The sequence below is a fragment of the Bos indicus genome, chromosome 13 (assembly GCF_029378745.1).
Source record: "Bos indicus isolate NIAB-ARS_2022 breed Sahiwal x Tharparkar chromosome 13, NIAB-ARS_B.indTharparkar_mat_pri_1.0, whole genome shotgun sequence".
Taxonomy (NCBI): Eukaryota; Metazoa; Chordata; class Mammalia; order Artiodactyla; family Bovidae; genus Bos; species Bos indicus.
In genome coordinates, this window is record NC_091772.1 from 300,541 (window position 1) to 318,899 (window position 18,359).

Below are 18,359 nucleotides of genomic sequence, written 5' to 3' on the forward strand. Positions count from 1 at the left end.
CTGAAGCCAGCCAAGGCTTTCATTGGCTGAGTTAAAACAATCCCTCATTGGCTGAGTTGTTGCTAGGCAAGAAGAAAACCTTACTTCCTCCTGCTGGCCACAGTGAAGTAGTGTCACTTCCTGCTAAAGATGCAGTGCACTTCTTTCCTGTTGGGTTCTGTATTGACGTGCAGTGGTACATGAGAGAGGTTTTTTTTTTTTTTTTTTTTTGGTCCTCCAAACTCCATTTTAATGAGGTTTCTCTTTAATTTTCACAGAGGAATGGATAAACAGGACACAGAGGGTTTTTATGGCAGTGAAATTGTGTGTATGATACCATGATGGCATATAAAGGTCATTGTAGTATAGTATAGTGTTATTCACTCAGTCTTTCTGACTCTTTGTGATCCCATGGACTGTAGCCCATCAGGCTCCTCTGTCCATGGAATTATAAGACAAGAATACTGAAATGGGTTGCCATGTTCTTCTCCAGGAGATCCTTTAGGTAAAAATCCATAGAATGCACTATGCTAAGAGTGACTCTAATGTTGACTATATACTTCGGGTGATAATGATATTTCAGTAACAAATCAGGTCCCTTGAGTGTAACAAATATAACACCATAGTTCAGGATGATATGCATTGGAGAAGGAAATGGCAACCCTGGAGAATCCCAGGGACAGGGGAGCCTGGTGGTCTGCCGTCTATAGGGTCGCACAGTTGGACACGACTGAAGTGACTTAGCAGCAGTTCAGGATGATAAGAGGGAGGGCTTGGGTGTTTGTGAGGGTTGAGAGCACAGATTGTTTATGCAAGCTCTATTTTCCACTCAAATTTGCTGTGAATCTAAAAATGATCTACAAGGATAAAGTCTACTAAAAACATGATGTTTACATCAGGAATTGAAAAACATGTTAGATGAATTTCTCCATGATTTTTGTGGTTAGATAGTTCATTTCTACTTATTGCTGAATAATATTCCATTGCATTGGTGCTTCACAGTTTGTTTATCAAATCATCTATTGAAGGACATGAAGTGTACTTTTTGCATGCACCTAAGTTTTCAACTAATTTGTGGGACACCTAGAAACAGATTTCTGGATCATATGGCAATTTTATGTTTAGCTTTGTAAGAAACTGCCAAACTATTTTCAAAGGCAACGTGCCATATTGTATACCTTACCGAATATTGTGATTTAAAATATTACTTATAAGTAATTTCAAATCTAATTGCACAGAATTGTCTACTGAATATTTTTGTTCATCTAACCTAAGACTACAAGGATTTCAACCTGTGCTCATTGTCTTACTGTTAATTCTAATGTCATTCATTGGTCATTAATTTCCACTACTCCCTGGTTTTAAACCTAGGCTTGTGCAAGAAAAAGCTATGCACAGAAAACAAACCAGGAGGTGAATGAGTCAGTAGTACAGTTCCCAGGATTGATCTTCTCAAATGTAAAACCTGAAAAGTGCTTGACCTCTGTGAGCTTCAGTTTTCCCTCCTATGAAATATAACTGTGAGTTCCTATTTCATGGAGCAATTATGTAAATTAAAAGGTATGCTTATTAAAGTGACAAACATACAGCCTATTGTATAAAAATTATTCAATTAATATATGGTAAGTAAGCTAAATTATTTCAATAAAATATGTTATGGAGTAAGTGTATATTTACTAATGTAAGTTAGAAAAACAATTGGATATAAATTTGAAAATAGTATGAGATATTAATTCAGTTTACAGAAAAGTTAGGTATCTATGTTAATCTGTGGATCAATTGCTACTAGTACTATAATTCCATGGTTGGTGATATGTGTTGTCCACAGCATGGAAACTGGTTCTAGGCACCACACTACATTTTCTGGATTGCATTTGCAAATAAATTACAAAACCTATAAAAGTTTGTTGCCTAAGGCAGAGAGGGACACCTTAGGGCACTGGATGGGACTGACCTACTTCCTCTTTTAACAATGACTTTTTTTTTTTTCTAATCTCCAACATTTTCCACCATCCACTTGCATATTTTCCTCTATTTTTGGTCAACAAGTTACTAAAAACTCCAAGACCTTGTGTCTATCTGGTTACTGAGTACAAAGAACATTCAGTTGCTATCCATATAGATTGAATAGACAAATAAAAAGTTGAGTTGATTATATCTGGATAATTCCATCTAGCAAAGGAAAGATAACTTTAGGGACTAATTATCTTTAGGTTGCCAATGTCTTACATTATCATGACTTAAAATATTCCCTCTGGCATGCAAAGAGGAAGATTTTTTGTTTCAATATTCTGTGAGAGGACCTCTGTCAAAAATGGATGGGTGGGAAAAAAAATGGATGGGTGTACTTGACACGAGTTCAGAGAGTCTTCTAACAAGTAAGTGACATATAATTTCAATATTTGTATTCAGAGAGGCATTGTTTCAAAATAAGCCAATATCACTTTTTAATATATCTCCAATATGTAAGCTAAAAAATGATACTGATTAACCTATTCTCAGGGCAGGAATAGAGATATAGACTTGTGGGCACACCAGGGCACAGAAAAGGTAGGATGGATTGAGAGAGTAGCACTGAAATATATACATTATTATATGTATATATACTGCCCACTGATCCCTGAAGAAGTTTTCTCTCTGCCTAGTAAGATTCTAAAGGAGGAATAAATAAATGTTTATTTCATGATACAGAGGACAATCAGATAAGGGAAGCATAAATAATTGGTATTGAGTGTTATGATGATATTGTGATTCTCAGGTCAGGCTGTTTTCTAGGGCATCACTGGACCAGATGAACAGGGACTTTAAACAATTTTTATTTGGGCCTTTGTGGGGGAGGCGGGTAATAAATAACATTGGGACAACCTGTTAACTGGAACCAAATGTCCACTAATTGAAGATGCACTGATGCTGCTTTGTCTTCCAACTATTATAACTCATGTTTGTGTCATATTCTTTTGTGAATATGAGACAAGGTGTTAACCTGTCTCTGGAAAAAAGAAATTTGGGCCTGTGATCATGTACATACCGCAAATAAAAGTGTCTATCGATATCAGAAAGATATGAGTAATGTACAGCCTCTAGTAGCATGCTCCAAGTCCAATAATCCATGTAAATAAAGGCTGAATGCTTTAGATGACCATTTTATTGTTATCAGTGTCCCAGTGTCTTACATGCTAAAGTAATACATCACAAAATACATCCTCTACTAAGAGATTTATAACTGATTCATAGTTATTTAAACCTGATCTTGGGGATATTGCTGCTTTGATTGTTGTTGCCAGAAGGCCCTGTAAATTTAATATAAGACTCTATAAATTTGTTGTAGTACACTTTGTAATCAGAATAGTACTAGAGCAATGACAAAAAGATGATTATATTTTAAGGAGTAGTGTGGAAATTTTGATTAAAAGGCACTTAACTAAGATCCTACATTGTACAATGTTTTGAATTGTTACTTCAGAGAGTGTATCCTGAAAACACATAGTTTGCAAGATTTTTTTTTTTGCAAAATGGAAAATAAAATAAACACATCCATTATTGTATTATAAACAATGTTATGTTCTAAAATCATGTTACAAAAATCCTGTAATCAGAAATCCACTTGTGTTTTTTGGACACTTCAGTCCTAAAGTTCACAGAAGACTGCAAGGTGAATTTATGACCAACATAGACAGTATATTAAGTATGTATGAAAAGCAGAGGTGTTACTTTGTCAACAAAGGTCCATTTAGTCAAAGCTATAGCTTTTCCAGTAGTCATGTATGGATGTGAGAATTGGACTACAAAGAAAGTTGAGCACTGAAGAACTGATGCTTTTGAAATGTGGTGTTGGAGAAGACTCTTGAGAGTCTCTTGGTGAGCAAGGAGATCTAACCAGTCCATCCTAAAGGAAATCAGTCCTGAATATTCATTGGAAGGACTGACGCTTTAGCTGAAACTCCAATGCATTGGCCACCTGATGCAAAGAACTGACTCATTTGAAAAGACCTTGATGTTAGGCAAGATTGAAGGTAGGAAGAGAAGGGTACAACAGAGGATGAGATGGTTGGATGGCATCACTGACTCAGTGGACATGAGTTTGAGTAAACTCAGGGATTTAGTGATGGACAGGGATGCCTAGCGTGCTGCAGTCCATGGGGTCACAAAGAATCAGATACGACTGAGCAACTGAACTGAACTCAACTCAACTCAACACCTGTTTATTGTGAATACTTGGTTTTGACATTACTTCCATTATGGAGATCCCTTTATTTCATTTACTACTCTCTAAGAATTTGGAAAACTCACCAGTGGCCACAGGACTGGAAAAGGTCAGTTTTCATTCCAATCCCAAAGAAAGGCAATGCCAAAGAATGTTCAAACTACCACACAATTGCACTCATCTCACACCCTAGTAAAGTAATGCTCAAAATTCTCCAATGCAGGCTTCAGCAATACATGAACTGTGAACCTCCAGATGTTCAACCTGGCTTTAGAAAAGGCAGAGGAACCAGAGATCAAATTGCCAACATCCGCTGGATCATGAAAAAAGCAAGAGAGTTCTAGAAAAACGTCTATTTCTGCTTTATTGACTATGCCAAAGTCTTTGACTGAGTGGATCACAATAAACTGTGGAAAATTCTGAAAGAGATGAGCATGCCAGACCACCTGACCTGCCTCTTGATAAACCTGTATGCAGGTCAGGAAGCAACAGTTAGAACTGGACATGGAACAACAGACTGGTTTCAAATAGGAAAAGGAGTATGTCAAGGCTGTTTATTGTCACCCTGCTTATTTTACTTATATGCAGAGTACATCATGAGAAATGCTGCGATGGAAGAAGCACAAGCTGGAATCAAGATTGCCGGGAGAAATATCAATAACCTCAGACAGGCAGATGACAACACCCTTATGGCAGAAAGTGAAGAGGAACTCAAAAGCCTCTTGATGAAAGTGAAAGTGGAGAGTGAAAAAGTTGGCTTAAAACCCAACATTCAGAAAACGAAGATCATGGCATCTGGTCCCACTTCATGGGAAATAGATGGGGAAACAGTGGAAACAGTGTCAGACTTTATTTTGGGGGGCTCCAAAATCACTGCAGATGGTGATTGCAGCCATGAAATTAAAAAACGCTTACTTCTTGGAAGGAAAGTTATGACCAACCTAGATAGTATATTGAAAAGCAGCAGAGAAATTACTTTGCCAACAAAGGTCCTTCTAGTCAAGGCTATGGTTTTTCCAGTGGTCATGTGTGGATGTGAAAGTTGGACTGTGAAAAAGGCTGAGCACTGAAGAATTGATGCTTTTGAACTGTGGTGTTGGAGAAGACTCTTGAGAGTGCCTTAGACTCCAACCAGTCCATCCTAAAGGACACCAGTCCTGGGTGTTCACTGGATGGACTGATGCTGAGGCTGAAACTCCAATACTTTGGCCATCTCATGTGAAGAGCTGACTCATTGGAAAAGACCCTGTTGCTGGGCAGGATTGGGGGCAGGAGGAGAAGGGGATGACAGAGGATGAGATGGCTCTATGGCATCACCAACTCAATGGACGTGAGTTTGAGTGAACTCCGGGAGTTGGTGATTTACAGGGAGGCCTGGCCTGCTGCAATTCAAGGCGTCACAAAGAGTTGGACACGACTGAGCGACTGAACTGAAAGAAGTTTTTACATCTTTTTTTTTTTTAATTAAACACAGTTAATACAGTGTTTCTTTAAGCATAGTTAATGTACAATATTTTAAGTTCAGCCCAATTCAGTCACTCAGTCATGTCCGACTCTTTGTGACCCCATGAACCGCAGCACGCCAGGCCTCCCTGTCATCACCAACTTCCAGATTCCAACCAAACCCATGTCCACTGAGTCGGTGATGTCATCCAACCATCTCATCCTCTGCTGTCCCCTTCTCCTCCCGCCTTCAATCTTTCCAAGCATCAGAGTCTTTTCCAATGAGTCAGCTCTTTGCATCATGTGGCCACAGTATTGGAGTTTCAGTTCCAACATCAGTCCTTCCAATGACTATTCAGGCCTGATCTCCTTTAAGATGGACTGGTTGGATCTCCTTGCAGTCCAAGGGACTCTCAAGAGTCTTCTCCAACACCACAGTTCAAAAGCATCAGTTCTTTGGCGCTCAGCTTTCTTTATATTCCAACTCTCACATCCATTACAGACACATAACATACTGATTCACGGGGTTAAAGATTATGCTCCTTATAGTTATCATAAAATATTGACTATATCCCCTATGTAGTAAAATGCATTTCTGTAGCTTATTTATCTTATACATATAGTTGGTATCTCAATCCTCTACTGTTTTCTTGCCCCTAACTCCTTCTCTCCCCTGTTGCTAACCAGTAGTTTGTTCTTTATATTTGTGAGTACATTTCTTGTTTGTTGTATTCATTATTAGCTTGCTTTGTTGTTTAGATTCCATATATAAGTGATATCACATAGCATTTGTCTTTCTCTGTATGACTTATTTCACTTAGCATAGTATCTTTCAGTACCATTCATTCATTGCTGTAAATGGCAAAATTTATTCTTTTTTATGACTGTAGTACCTTGATAGGGAATATCTGGATTCCATATCATAGAACTTATGTTTTCAACCACCATAGTGTTTCCCTGGATTGTAGTTACCAACAACAACAAAAATATAAGGGCTAGAAAATTTTGTTTCCTAATGCAGGGGTGGGTAATTAGGGCACTGATGGGAGCATAGTAGTTTCTTCGTGGCCCACTTTCTCTCCTACCAGTAACACAGTTTCTTCTTCGTGTTCTCCACTACTCTTTTTCCTCTTCTTCTCTGATATCTTTTTTTTAATATATACCTAAGAAAATATAATAACTACAAATCCTTGTTTGATCTGGTTCCTGAGTACAAGGTGGATTAACTTGCTGTTCTTAACAGGCTAATTGGATAAACCAAACATTGAGGTTATTACATCTGGGATGAATTTGATTGAAAAGAAACTTTAGGGAATAAACTCTCTATGGTGCTAAAAACTTACATCATTAAGTCTGAAAATATTCCCCCTGGAATGCAGAGAGGAACTATTGTTGTTTTTGTTGTTGTTATTGTGTTTGTGTGTGTGTTTCAGTATTTTTTAAGAAAATTGGTAACAGAAAAGGACAGGCAGATAATACTAATTCAGAGCCTCTTCTAATAGTTAAGTGATAAATTATCTTTATATTTGTTTTCTTCCTTCATTTTGGCTATGTAAAATTAGAGCATATTTGTCTACCTACTCTACATGATAGATGGATGATCCTTATACGTTAATAATGCTAATGTGACTTTGTAAACAACATAATGTGAAAACAATGAGGTAAATGTTACCTTTTATGGAGTTATAGGAAATGATCAAGTTAAAAGCTCTTACTGAGCATCTACGGTGTACAAAACTTTGTATTGGAACTGTGGAGAATGACATTCAAAGAACATGTAGTTTTCTGATATTCTCATTCCAGGAAGAAAGCTAAAGTAACCATACACATTCTTATTATAAGCAATAAGATTAATACTATAAGAAAATTATAGATAAAGCCTTTAGAGAGCAAAAGAGTGAATTTACTTTCTCACAGGAAATCTCTGAAGACCAGCTAAAGAATATTTCTCAGAAATTTTGTTTGAAGTTCCCAGAAGGTTGAAACAGCTAGAAATGGAAGGACACTCCAGGAAGAAAGAAGAGAGCAAGGTGAGTCTGGATATTCTACATCTATTTGTTTTTCATCTTTGGCTGTTAGATTATTTACATTTCAGAGATTTCACATGATGTATCTACTAATTTTTACATGCTCACATTGCATCATGAATACACCTTGATCATATAAAGGCTTTGATATAGTTCACTTGAGAATTATAGTCCCCATTTTTTAGGTCATGAAGTATTGTAGATTACAAAATAGGTTAAAATCCCCTCTATCAAGATGCAAGGGGAATCACTGAAATGTACTGATGCCTGAGGACACAGTATTTTTCAAATAAATTAGTAACTAAAGTAGTTTGAATTGTTTGGAACTTAAAAGCACAAAAATGGACTTTATGGCTGTAGATCTGAGTGGAGACATCTAATGTCTTTGTGAAACTACTGATTAAATACTTGATTAGGACACATGATTATTAAAAAGTTAATGATCATACATGTCTATGATTCTCAAGTTATCTTAAATATACAAGTCCAAATGTGAAAAGAGAGGTAAGCTTGTCCTGGAAAATAATAGGAAAATAAGTTTGAAAACATACAAACCCAAAACTATAATACTCAAAGGAGTAACCAATGTCAAGGAATATTGACATAAAATAGACTTTTACATCACCTTGTTTCCAATGGTTAGCATATTTCCAAGTGTTAAATATGTATGGTACATCACTCTTTAAAATCAGCGAAGGAAAGGAGGAGCTTATTGTAATGATTAATATAACAAGACTCAATTTACTTATAGTTTAAGATTATGCGAGTCAAAAGAGATTTTTTAATACTTGAAAACCCAAGCTGAATAACTTTATTAGATCTATTCTGAAGAGGGTTTCCCCCCCTCCCCCAGGAATAAGGAATATTTCATCTCTGTTGAAGAGAACAAAGTTCACCACAAGAGAGAAAAATATATTGAAAGGAAATCTTGTCCCTAGCTAGTCTGTCATAATCTGCACTTTGGCTGTTCACAACTTTCAAGACGTGCATTGAAGGTTGGATGGATTGAGGAGAGGCACAATGGAATAAGTAAGTCTTCCAGATTATATTTAAATGCATTACATTTAATTTTATATTTATACTTGCATATAGTGCCACTTGCCAGCATCATCTTCATAAGAAAGAACTAAAGAAAAAAGGTGTTCTTGGAAATGACACCATGTAACATTTCTTTTAAAATGTGAAAACAGAAATCTTCATCCAAAGAAGGGACATTTTAAGTTGAATAATTATTTGCCAGGACAGAAACAAACTGAATGAAGAAGTCAGTTGTTATTTATTATGACTCTTTTGGAAAATTACATCACCCCCCTTCTTCTGCTTTCCTGCTCTTCCAGCAATGTGAGATTTTCAGGTACCTGAGAATACAATTTCTACTGGGAATATAACCATGATCAGGTCCTAGACCAACTGCCAGGTGACATCCTCCAATAAAAGAAAACCACCTCAGGTTTAACAAGCTTAGGTAAAAGCTTGAATTTTTAAAACATAAGCTATTAATTAATAAATTCTCTTTTATTTAGAAATTTAACTTCAGGAAGTAATTTTGAAATGTAACTTCAGGAAATATGAGTGCTTAAAATGTACTTTTCCCAGGCTGGAGAATGAAAAAAGAGTAATGGGCATTTTTAAAATATTATCAAATAGCAGAGATCATTCACTCTGTTCATCATATACATCAAGGACTAAATATAAATGTGTTTGGAGGTTGCAACAGATTATTTAAAGTAATATGTCTTTTCTCTTTTCAAACGAGGGTATCTAGAAGACAGTTTGTGCTACTTTTAAAATAAATATGTATAATAAATGGAAAAAGTATAAGTGTATGTGTGAACAAGATATTCTTTAAGGTGCTAATTTTATGTCATTAACCACCAAGGGCAGTCAAAAATACCGTAAATAATGAGTGATGCACAATACTTGGGATTCTGAATATATTGAATATGGCCAAAAAATGACAAAGGGAATAACAAAATGGAGCCATATATTACATATACTATATTCATAAAATTAATCATAATCATATCAGATCTAACAATGGATTGCATTTAAAGAGTTTTATTGGAAAGGTTAACATTCACAAGCTTATATGAGACTCATAATGACCATTTAGTCGGTGATGCCATCCAGCCATCTCATCCTCTGTCATCCCCTTCTCCTCCTGCCCCCAATCCCTCCCAGCATCAGAGTCTTTTCCAATGAATCAACTCTTCGCATGAGGTGGCCAAAGTATTGGAGTTTCAGCCTCAGCATCAGTCCTTCCAAAGAACACCAAGGACTGATCTCCTTTAGGATGGACTGGACTCACAAGAGTCTTCTCCAGCACCACAGTTCAAGAGCATCAATTCTTCAGTGCTCAGCCTTCTTCACAGTCTAACTCTCACATCCATACATGACTACTGGAAAAACCATGGCCTTGACTAGAAGGACCTTTGTTGGCAAAGTAATATCTCTGCTTTTTAATATGCTATCTAGTTTGATCATAACTTTCCTTCCAAGGAGTAAGGTTCTTTTAATTTCATGGCTGCAATCACCATCTGCAGTGATTTTGGAGCCCCCCAAAATAAAGTCTGACACTGTTTCCACTGTTTCCCCATCTATTTCCCATGAAGTGATGGGACCAGATGCCATGGTCTTAGTTTTCTGAATATTGAGCTTTAAGCCAACTTTTTCACTCTCCTTCCTCTTTCACTTTCATCAAGAGGCTTTTTAGTTCCTCTTCACTTTCTTCCATAAGGGTGGTGTCATCTGCATAGCTGAGGTGATTGATATTTCTTCCGGTAATCTTGATGCCAGCTTGTGCTTCTTCCAGCCCAGCACTTCTCATTATGTACTCTGCATATAAGTAAAATAAGCCGGGTGACAATATACAGCCTTGGTGTACTCCTTTTCCCATTTGGAACCAGTCTGTTGTTCCATGTCCAGTTCTAACTTTTGCTTCCTGACCTGCATATAGGTTTCTCAAGAGTCAAGTCAGGTGGTCTGGTATTCCTGTAGTGTGGATATAATCCTATCATACAGAAGTAGTATTCATTTCCTTCAGGAAAGTAAGCACTGTAAATACAAGCAGTGATTAGTGTTCAGTCACTTTTATGTAGAGGATGGAACAGCACCCATATACCGGAATGTAAGTTTCATTGCCTTAGGTGCTTTGCACTGCTGTGTCTCTGTGTCTCTTGACTGACTTATATCACAGTGGTTTTAATCTAATGTTTTCCATGCCCTTTTATATTTTGACTTATGGTCTTTTTTGCACTTAAGTACTTATATTCAAGTCTGGCAGGTTTTCCCTCTTTCAAATTGTTCTGTTTATTAGACATTTTGGTCACATCTATCTTATTTTAGACCTTCAACTGGGTTGTTCTTCCTGACTCAGCAGAAAGTAACAGATTCAAATAATATAGAATCATAATATTGTGATGGATAGTGTATAATCTAGACAATCTCTCTTCAATTTATCGGTGTTATACTTTAAACTCATACCATGTGTTTACATTGATCTTTATAACAATGACAGAATATGGAGACAAAATTCCACTTCTGAAGTATTTATTAGAACATAGGAAGGCCTTGGCTATTGGATTTATATTTTATAATGATATACTTTTGGTAAAATACATGTTCCTAATTCATTTCCTTCTGAATTTGGCAGTGGTGTAATTTTCCCCATGAATTATATACATTTTAATATTTTGTTCTGTATTGACATCTTGTAACTGTAAAATTGATGACCCAAATTAAGAGTGATATATTTACACATTTTAGAAGGAGAGAGATAAGCAGCTGATGTAAGTGAACATTAACACATCAGTAGATTAAACAAATAATGAAATAACTTGGAGGATTTTATGGTTTAAAATAGCAGAATGTGCATTATGGACATGAATTATGAATTCCAGTTCAGCAAATCACACCACTTAACATTTACCCAAAGGACTTGAAAGCTTACATCCACATAAAAATATTCACTGGTATTTATAGCAGTTTTAGTCTTGATTGTTAAAGCTTAGAAGCAATCAAGATGTCCATCAGTGGGTGAATAGATAAACTGGTCAGTTAAGTTCAGTTCAGTTGCTAAGTCTTATCTGACTCTGTGATCCCAAGGACTGCTGCATGCCAGGCCTCCCTGTCCAGCACTAATTACCAGAGAATACTCAAACTCATGTCCATTGAGTTGGTGATGCCATCCAACCATCTCATCCTCTGGCATCCCCTTCTCCTCCTGCCTTCAGTCTTTCACAGCATCAGGGTCTTTTCAAATGAGTCAGTTCTTCACATCAGGTGGGCAAAGTATTGGAGTTTCAGCATGAACATCAGACCTTCCAATGAATATTTAAGGCTGATCTCCTTTAAGATGGACTGGTTGGATGTCCTTGCAGTCCAAGGGACTATCAAGAGTCTTCTCCAGCATCACATTTCAAAAGCATCAATTTTTTGGCATTCAGCTTTCTTTATAGTCCAACTCTCACATCCATACATGACTACTGGAAAAACCATACCTTTGATTAGATGGACCTTTGTTGGCAAAGTAATGTCTCTGCTTTTTAATATGCTGTCTAGGTTGGTCATAGCTTTTCTTCCAAGGAGTAAGTGTCTCTTTAATTTCATGGCTGCAGTCACCATCTGCAGTGATTTTGGAGCCCCCCTCCCCCCCAAAAAAAGTCTTCCACTATTTAGACTGTTTCTCCGTCTATTTCCCATGAAGTGATGGGACCAGATGCCATGATCTTGGTTTTCTGAATGTTGAGCTTTAACCCAACTTTTTCACTCTCCTCTTTCACTTTCATCAAGAGGCTCTAGTTCTTCTTCACTTTCTGCCATAAGGGTGGTGTCATCTGCATATCTGAGTTTATTGATATATCTCCCAGCAATCTTGATTCCAGCTTGTGCCTCATCCAGCCCAGCGTTTCTCATGGTGTACTCTGCATATACATTAAATAAGCAAGATGACATTATACAGACCTGACGTACTCCTTTTCCTATTAGGAATCAGTCTATTATTGCATGTCCAATTTTAACTGTTGCTTCCTGACCTTCATACAGATTTCTCAGGAGGCAGGTCAGGTGGTCTGGTATTCCCATTTTTTGAAGAATTTTCCACAGTTTACTGTGACCCACAGTCTAAGGTTTTTGCATAGTCAATAAAGCAGAAGTAGATGTTTTTCTGGAACTCTCTTGCTTTTTGCATGATTCAGCAGATGTTGGCAATTTGATCTCTGGGTTCCTCTGCCTAATCTAAAACCAGCTTTAACATCTAGAAGTTCAAGGTTCCAGTACTGCTTAAGCCTGGCTTGGAGAATTTTGAGCATTACTTTACTAGCGTGTGAGATGAGTGCAATTGTGCAGTAGTTTGAGCATTCTTTGGCACTACCTTTCTTTGGGATTGGAATGAAAACTGACCTTTTCCAGTCCTGTGGCCACTGCTGAGTTTTCCAAATTTGCTGGCATATTGAGTACAGCACTTTCACAGCATCATCTTTCATGATTTGAAATAGCTCTATTGGAATTCCGTCCCCTCCACTAGCTTTGTTCATAGTGATGCTTCCTTAGGCCCATTTGACATCATATTTCAGGATGCCTGGCTCTAGGTGAGTGTAAGTGATCACACCATCGCGATTATCTGGGTCTTGAAGATCTTTTTTGTACAGTTCTTCTGTGTACTCTTGCCACCTCTTCTTAATATCTTCTGCTTCTGTTAGGTCCATAACTTTTCTGTCTTGAATTGAGTCCATCTTTGCCTGAAATGTTCCCTTGGTATCTCTAATTTTTTTTCAAGACATCTCTTGTCTTTCCCATTCTATTGTTTTCCTCTATTTCTTTGCATTGATCACTGAGGAAGGCTTTTTTTATCGCTCCTTGCTGTTCTTTGGAACTCTGCATTCAAATGGGGCATATCTTTCCCTTTCTCCTTTGTCTTTCACTTCTCTTCTTTTCACAGCTATTTGTAAGGCCTCCTCAGACAGCCATTTTGCTTTTCTGCACTTCTTTTTCTTGGGGATGGTCCTGATCCCTGTTTCCTGTACAATGTCAGGAACCTCCATCCATAGTTCATCAAGCACTCTGTCTATCAGATCTGGTCCTTAAATGTACTTCTCACTTCTACTGTATAATTGTTAGGGATTTTATTTAAGTCATAGCTGAATGGTCTAGTGGTTTCCCCTATTTTATTCAATTTAAGTCTGAATTTGGCAATAAGGAGTTCATAGTCTGAGCCACATTTAGCTCCTGGTCTTTTTTTTTTTTTTTTTTTCTGACTGTATAGAGCTTCTCCATCTTCGGCTGCAAAGAATATAATCAATCTGATTTCAGTGTTGGCCATCTGTTAATTTCCATGTGTAGAGTCTTCTCTTGTGTTGTTGGAAGAGGGTGTTTTGTATGACCAGTGTGTTCTCTTTGCAAAACTTTGTTAGCCTTTGACCTTCATTAGGTACCCCAAGGCCAAATTTGTCTGTTACTCCAGGTGTTTCTTGACTTCCTACTTTTGCATTCCAGTCCCCTATAATGAAAAGGACATTTTTGGGGGGTGTTAGTTCTAGAAAGTCGTGTAGGTCTTCATAGAACCATTCAGCTTCAGCTTCTTCAGTGTTACTGATTGGGGCATAAACTTGGATTATCATGATATTGAATGGTTTGTCTTGGGAACTAACAGAGATCGTTCTGTCATTTTTGAGTTTGCATCCAGGTACTGTATTCTGGACTCTTTTGTTGACTATAATTTCTACTCCATTTCTTCTAAGGGGTTCTTGCCCACAGTAGTAGATATAATGGTCATCTGAATTCAAATCAGCCATTCCAGTCCATTTTAGTTTGCTGATTTCTAGAATGTCAATGTTCACTCTTGCCATCTCCTGTTTGACCACTTCCAATTTGCCTTGATTCATGGACCTAACATTCCAGGTTCCTATGCAATATTGCTCTTTACAGCATCAGACCTTGCTTCCATCAGCTGTCACATCCACAAGTGGATGCTGTTTTTGCTTTGGCGCCATCTCTTTAGTCTTTCTGGAGTTATTTCTCCATTGATCTCCTATAGCATATTGGGCACCTACTGACCTGGGAAGTTCACCTTTTAGTGTCCTATCTTTTTGCCTTTTCATACTGTTCATGGGGTTCTCAAAGCAAGAATACTGAAGTAGTTTGCTATTCCCTTCTCTAGTGCACCCCATTTTGTCTCAACTCTCAACCATGACTCATCTGTCTTGGGTGGCCCTACATGGCATGGCTCATAGTTTCATTGAGTTAGACAAGGCTGTGGTCCATGTGATTAGATTGGTTAGTTTTCTGCGACTGTGGTTTTATGTCTGTCTGCTCTCTGATGGAGAATGATAAGAAGCCTATGGAACTTTCCTGGTGGGAGAGACTGACTGAGGGGGAAACTGGGTCTTGTTCTGATTGGTGGAGCCATGCTCAGTAAATCGTTAATCTGGTATATCCAGACAAATGAATATTATTCAGTACTAAAAAGAAATAAGCTGCCAAGGCATAAAATAACAAGAAGAAACCTTACATGCATATTATTAAGTAAAAGAAACCAATGTTAAAAGGTTATGTACTGTACAATGCCCATTATAAGACATTCTGAAGGAAAAAAAAAAAAAGACCTCTGGGGACAGTAAAATGTTCAGTGGTTGCCAAAGATTCAAGTGTTTGGAGTGATCAATAGGTGGAGCACAGAGGACATTTAGAACAGTGAAACCATCTGGGTGGTACTATAATGATAGATATTGGAGAAGGAGGTGGCAACCCACTCCAGTGTTCTTGCCTGGAGAGTCCCAGGGACGGGGGAGCCTGGTAGGCTACTGTCTATGGGGTCACACAGAGTCGGACATGACTGAAGTGACTTAGCATAGCATAATGATAGATACATGTCATTGTACATTTGCCAACCCATATGATGTACATCACCAAGCGTGAAGTCTAATGTAAACTCTGGACTTTGGGTGATAATGATGTGTCAACTTAAGTTCATCAACTGAACAAATACATCACTTTTGTGGGAGGTTAGCAATGTGGAGGGGAGGACTTCCCTTATGGTCCAATGGTTAAGCCTCAGCATTCCCAATGCAGGGGCCCTGGGTTCAATCCATAGTCAGGGAATTGGATTACACGTTCTGCAACTAAACAAAGAATTTTCATGCCACAGCTAAAGATCCCACATGCCTCAGATAAGACCCAGTGCAGCTGAATAAATAAGTACATTAAAATAAATATTAAAAACAATGGAACAGGCAATGCATGAGTGGGGCAGGGAAGTACATGGACAATCTCTATATCTTTTCCTCAATTCTGCTACAAACCTAAAGCTACTATAAAAAAAAAAAATCTGTTTAAAAATATGTAAATAGAGAAGATAGAATTTAATGGTAGACAAAAACACCTACTAAACTGAAAAGAATACAGGAAAGAAAGTTATAAAAGGAACAAAGAAAAAGTAAACTGCAATAAGATCGAGTAAAATTCAAATTTTTTAACAATTACATTAAAAGTAAACTGCAGCATTTAAAAGCATTTCACCTTAATCTTCCTATGCAATAGAGCTTGGACCTATACTAGTTGTGAGATGGGGAAAGTTGGCCCCTCAGTTCCATTCAGTCACGTTGTCATATCTGACTCTTTGCAGCCCCATGGACTGCAGTACGGCAGGCTTCCCTGTCCATCACCAACTCCCGGAGCTTGCTCAAACCCATGTCCATCCAGTCAGTGATGCCATCCAACCATCTCATCCTTTGCCATCCCCTTCTCTGCCTGCCTTTAATCTTTCCCACCATCAGTTCTTCGCATCAGGTGGCCAAAGTATTGGAGCTTCAGTTTCATCATAAGTCCTTCCAATGAATATTCAGGACTGATTTTCTGTAGGACTGACTGGTTTGATCTCCTTGCAGTCCAAGGGATTCTCAAAAGTCTTATCCAACACCACAGTTGAAAAACATCAATTCTTTGATGTTCAGTTTTCTTTGTAGTCCAGTTCTCACATCCATACATGACTACTGGAAAAACCATAGCTTTGACTAAACAGAACTTTGTCACAAATTAATGTCTCTAATTTTAATATGCTATCTAGGTTGGTCATAACTTTTCTTCCAAGAAGCAAGCATCTTTTTATTTCATGGCTGAAGTTACCATCTGCAGTGATTTTGGAGCACAAGAAAATAGTCTTTCACTGTTCCCACTGTTTCCCCAACTATTTGCCATGAAGTGATAGAACTGGATACCATGATCTTTGTTTTTTGAATGTTAAGTTTTAAGCCAGTTTTTTCACTCTCCTCTTCAACCTACATCAGAGGTTCTTTAGTTCCTCTTTGCTTTCTGACATAAGGGTGCTGTCATCTGCATATCTGAGGTTATTGCTATTTCTCCTGGCAATCTTGATTCCAGCTTTTGCTCATCCAACCTGCATTTCATATGATGAACTCTCATATAAGTTAAGTAAACAGGCTAATATACAGGCTTGATGTACTCCTTTCCCAGTTTGGAACCAGTCCATTGTTCCATGTCTATTTCTAACCATTGCTTCTTGACCTGCATACTGATTTCTCAGGAGGCAGGTCAGGTGGCCTGGTATCCCTATCTCTTTTAAGAATTTTCCAGTTTGTTGTGACAATCAAAGGCTTCGGCTTAGTCAACAAAGCAGAAGTAGATGTTTTTCTGAAACCCTCTTGTTTTCTCAATGATCCAACAGATGTTGGCAATTTGATATCTTGTTCCTCTGCCTTTTCTAAATCCAGCTTGAACATCTGGAAGTTCTTGGTTCATGTACTGTTGAAGCCTCACTTGGAGAATTTTGAGCATTATTTTTCTAGCGTGTGAGATGAGAATCTGATTAAGTGAGTCATTCAGACCCATGATCCCACCTGAACTGACACCCAGAGCTTTCTTAATATTTTCCTAATGGGGGAACAAATGGTGTTTTTGTTTTTGCTGCTATTGGCTTGTTTTGAGTCCAAGAAGAAGCAGGTAAAGAGAACAGAATGCAAGTCACACTATGTTCAGACCTTGGAATCAAGTGGTCCAGATAACAAACCCAACTGGGACTATTGAGACAATGGAGAGGAGGCTGACCCATTATAAAAGTATGATCTTAAAGGGAATGCAGGCAGCAGGAAATAAACCTGTCATTTGTAATAAGATGAAGAAAATCAGGAGCCAATAGAAAATCCTTCAGCATTCCTAGAGCACCACAGGGAAGGCATCTGAATTTATACTGCCACTAACCCTGAGACATTGGAAGGGAATGCTTTGACTACCTGGTGTTTAATAACCAAAATATAGAGGACGAAATGTCAGAGAAAGAAAAAGGCCCACACTCAAGTCTGCCCACTGACTGTTGCCCTCTAGTGTCAATTGGTCAGCACAGGAATCTACACTAATGCCCACAGAGATTCTCAGCTCTAGTAAAGGTACATGACCTCTGCTCCTTCTGAGGGAGAGCAAACCAGGACCCCACAGTGCACCATGCCAACAAGAGGGATACTAGGAGAGAGAATGTTATTGAAGGGTCAGAAATGGCAGGTCTGCGGGGAGCGAGCTCCGCCTCTGGCAAAGGTCATGAGGAAGGAGGCTTGGCATACGCAAAGGCGGGATCAAGCCTCAGGAGTCTCCCTGGAAATTCTCGAGCAATCTACCCCCAAAACCAGAGTCTGCCTACTTTCTGCTTTGTGCTTTCACCTACACCTCTGACTTTACGGGGGGCTGTCCCCCACTACCTC